Below are 4960 nucleotides of genomic sequence, written 5' to 3' on the forward strand. Positions count from 1 at the left end.
CAATACGGACCCCCCTCCCCCAGAAAAAATTCGCTTTTTAAAAAATAATAAAAATATATATAAAAAATGCACCCCCCTTTTAACAAAAAATTATTATTATTATTTTATTCTATAAAATTTTCGAAAAAGAATTAAAAAACGGAAAAATAAAAAAAAATAAAAATCAAACATGTACCTGCAAGTCCATACGGCGGGCCAGGACGGGAGATTTTTTCAACTTGGGGTAACGGAGGCCGATTTCGACGAATTGACAGTCAATCTTGGGGTTTTTGGGCCTTCTGAGCGCAATGTCAATGACAAATTTGGCCAAAAAATGCTCCAAAATTGCAGATTGCTACCAGGACAAGTCACCACCCTCTACCTTCAAACGACTCTAGATTTGGCCTCGGATGTCGGATTTGGACGAAATAAAAGGCGATTCTTAATTGCTCGAACCTCCTTAATCCAATGGTGACCTCAGATTTGACCCAACAAGCTCTAATAATAACTTGCAATAGAAAGCTCCAAAAAGCAAAACCCCAATTTTCTCTCAATAGGCAAACCAATGACACTCTAATGGCTCTGATACCATGTGAGAAATTGCCAAGATCTAGAGGCAATGGAAAGCACAAAATAGAGAGACAAAATATATGATATGAATAAACTATATTCTATCAAGATGCAAAATATGATCAACTGGATCATTACAAGATGTTCAATGAATGTCTGTACAAACAATGTAGACGAGCCCGCTTATATAGGCAAGGCTATATGGATATGTGAGCACACAAACATGACATGTGGCTCAATAAGAAACAAGGGTAGGTAGGAGAAACAATATAATATTCCACAAGAGGTGGAATGTAACAACAAGATAAGATAAACACCATAAAAGGTGGAAATTCTCCTACACACACTATCCCAATGTGGCACAAACACCCAAATGTCTCATACCCAAACTACTATTGAATTCATGTAGCTCAGTAAACTTAAGCATAGTGTAATAATATCCATGATGAATATTTATTTACACCAACAGTTACTAATCTCCATTCTTGAGACTTCAACAGTTGTCTTAGAAGTAAGAGCTCTTAAGTTGTGGGTCTTCTTCATTATGACCACGGAGTAGTTTTTGCAGGGTTGATAGTCATCTTCCTAATGAATCTAAGAGATGTATCCCAGTCCTATCAAATCAAAAGCATGTAAACCATATTTATTAACTCCACCTCAATAATATTAACTTCAACAAGTCAACGATTAACCAATTATGTTTAAATTTATGAAGGCAGAACAAAAATATTTCCACATAATCCTCCAAAGGTTCATCTTCCCTCTATCCCATCTTTAATATATCATATCCTCTCATATCACCTCCTCTAAAATAGTCTTCGTATTTCTCAAGGAACTTCTCCTTCACTGTAGCCTTGTTATTTACTGCTTCTCTTCTTAGTCCCATGAACCATCTTAAGGCAATGTCCTCAAGAGCAACGAAGAATAGTTTTAATTTGTGGGAATTTGTAGTATAATCATAACTATTGTAGAAAACATCAAACTACAAAAAGGAATGTGTTTGGGTCCTTCATCATTAGTCCATGGAAATTACGAAGGGTTGAAGGGGGCATATTTTTAAGTGCAACATTCCTTTCATGTTCTACAATGGGAAAGTAGAATGTAGTTGTCTCATTATCCTAGTTTTCACTCTTGCATTCCCCATGGAAGGCAAATTAGCCGATGATGGAGAGCTAAAAGAATAATTAGAGCTAGAATAGGAAGGAGGTAATGATGGTGGAAACTAATAGGCATGGCATATTTTTGCCACAACGGATGAATTGGTTTCTCTGTTGATATTTCTAATAAGGAACCTTCCAAATTGATCTAGGTTATCCTCTGCATGCAATAAATGTAATCCACTATCCAACTTGTCTACACATACACATTGCTAGTAAGGAATTTTGATGTTTTATTAAGTTCTAATGATCCTAAGTACAAAAAACAAAGATTTCCATTCCCATGAAAACATAAAATACTACTAAACAACTCAAATAATCTCATAGTTTAACACCATCCCCAAAAACAATACCAAAAAATGCATGGTCCCCTCTATCCACTAATAATTCAAGCCAAGAAGAAGTCTGGCAACTCAAAGATGAGATCATGTCCTATGCAAGGAACCTTTAGTTGGTTATAGGGTACATTGAATTTTCAATAGGTTTGTAAACTTATGATGGGTCTATACTACATGTACAATAGGAGGTGCCTAAGTTATTGAAATCTAGAAATTACTTGTGAATTCTTCTAAATGAATACAATCTAACCAAAATATTGCATTGCACATTCTCATATAAAAGACTAATTGCAATCAAAATAGTTATTGGATTATAATGAAAAGCAATTGATAAATTGATGCTAGACCTTATTTTAATGAGACGCCTCAACTAATTGCTATAAAAATCAGTAAATATAAAATTACGAGCAGAAACTATTCAACTAAATCATAAGGACACTAAAGAAACTTAACTATCAAACCAAATTACATAAATATCATAAAGTCTACAAATTGGCACTTTACCTCAAGCGAGCCCTGACCTGAGTAGGTGCACTCTTATGCTAGATGTGTAATTAAGCTACTATGATAAAGATCTCATACACTTATATATGCATTCATGAAATAATGATATATTGTTGAAACACAAAACTTCTACATAAAAGTGTCAACCTAAAATCCTTCTTTCCCACTACATTTATAGACTTACTAGATCTAACAAACTAGTCCTAAGTTGTCACTCATTCCTATTATATAGGAAGGAGATTGAACGTAGGAAAACATAAAAGAAGGCAATGTCCTAATGAAACTGTCTAGCTAGTCATAATGAAGGACTTTAATAACCATAATGAAGATTTAACAAAAAATGATGAAAATGGTTATGGTGAAATTTTTAATGAGAAAAAGAAGTCTGCTATAGATATAAGTATAACAAGTCATTGATGGCCAACTCATTACTTGAATGTCCATTTTATACCATGTTCCCCTTGGCTGCAGGATATTCGTCATTTCTACATTTTTTCCCAATTGCATGAAATCCACACAAGGTTTTAACTAGTTTGTTGCAATAATCATGCAAGTTCCAAAAAACACTCTCTACATCAATGATCACATATTTCCATAACATTTTAGTTAATTATGCATATTTATCATGTCGATCATTCACAAGTAAACATACTTCAATACTTATCAAATAATCTCGAATGCTTGGAAAGTATTATGGTTTTTAGAGTAAAAGTTTGTAGTAGCTAGAGAACAAAAGTCTATCATGCTAAATGAAAAATTCATTAAAAGAGGCTTATCAATTGTATTTTGTTTTTTAAATAATACATTTCCTCTTAAAGGCTCCAAGCTATTTTGAATCCAAGTAACACATCACCATCAAGGATCAAATATTGCCACATCCATGGTAGTGAGTTAACATTTTAATTTGACTGATATGTACTGTCATCTATGCTCTATTACAATGCATTCACCACTTATAGATCTAAACCCTACATAATTATTGACTGTGACCTATTTCCTAGATGTTTCTTACTTAGATTTGAAAAGAGGTGGTATTGATGGATATTATTTAGGGGTTTGGTAGGATAGGAATGTATTTTTTTGGTCAAGTCCTTATTGCCAATTTAATAGTTTGGTGAAATAAATCTAAGTTTCTCACTTGTAGATTTGATAATAAACATTGAATGGATAGACTAAAACTCAAGATTGGTCCCTAGTGATGTGTGCAAATGAAATCAAATTAGGTTTAGTTTATTTGCCATTTTTTACGTTGAAGCATTCCATTTATACATTAGGGACAACATGATCACAATGAGAGGGTATGTAATTTTCATCATTACACTTGTATACTCTACTTTTCTTTTCTTTAATAATATAATTCTTCAAGTATTTTTTTTTATACTTTGGGTAGATGATATTATTGTATTCTTTCTTTAATAATATATTTTCTCTTAAAGGCCCACGGGCTATTTTTATAGTTGTCTCTTCTATGTGTGATACACATTTACGATCTAGCTCACGAGAAGACACCATTATTGCTTTAACATGTGAACTCCTACTATATATACTTCTGAGTGTAATCATCACTTATAAAACAAAAATTGTCCTTATTTTCATGCACTTTAATATTATAATGTAGCTATTCCATTAGAACTTGAAGACAACCTTTTGCCTTAATAAAATACCAAGCTTTTGAGTTGTAAGCTCAATATCCTTCTTACTTAGTAGTTGGATCATTTATTGATTTATACATATCCTCCTTATACAAGGGCCATAGTAATCTTCCAAGCATTATTTCAATTTTATTGAATACTAATCTTACTTGATTTCTTAATGAAGAGGCCTTGATTTTTTTTAACAGGGTGATAAACGAAGTCAATCTGAACAACCCTCAGGGGGAGGTTATTGCAATCTCATTTCATCCAACATGGCAATATACCTCCAAGTTTATGAATATGGTATTGATGATATGCCTTTGAGACATTAATGTCAAACCAATATCTATTTAATAATCTAATACCAAAATTATGAATATTGACAATATAGCTTTCAAAATGTGATATTTAAGATTGTGGCATTACCTCCTTACAATATGACGTCAAGGTCATAATGATACATGTCTTCAGGGGTAAATTAAGCATAAATAACATAATCAAATATGAAAGAGCGAATCACAACTCTAAATCTAATTAAGATTACTCCCAAATGACAATATAATAATGCAAAATCAATTGAAATAAAGAATGAATTCTAAATTAAACTCCCTCAATTGATGTAGCGAGGCTTCCATTTCTCTTCTCCAAATTGTGTATGAAGGTGGCTCTAAGGTATTGCACTGGGATTTCCTACATAAATTAGACAATTGCTTTGAAGACTGTGATTCTAGCTTGATTTTTGAAATTGATGTTGTTTATATAGATTTTCACGAGAGAT

General features: G+C 32.7%; 1 non-coding gene across 1 annotated transcript; it reads right to left on the bottom strand.

Annotated features, from left to right (window-relative positions):
* Positions 1 to 4249: 4249 nt before the first annotated feature.
* On the bottom strand, positions 4250 to 4354 carry LOC131069868 (U6 spliceosomal RNA). Its single transcript, XR_009112246.1, has one exon. It is a non-coding gene; the product is annotated as a U6 spliceosomal RNA (small nuclear RNA).
* Between the last annotated feature and the right edge of the window lie 606 nt (positions 4355 to 4960).

Source organism: Cryptomeria japonica, chromosome 6, assembly GCF_030272615.1.
Source record: "Cryptomeria japonica chromosome 6, Sugi_1.0, whole genome shotgun sequence".
Taxonomy (NCBI): domain Eukaryota; kingdom Viridiplantae; phylum Streptophyta; class Pinopsida; order Cupressales; family Cupressaceae; genus Cryptomeria; species Cryptomeria japonica.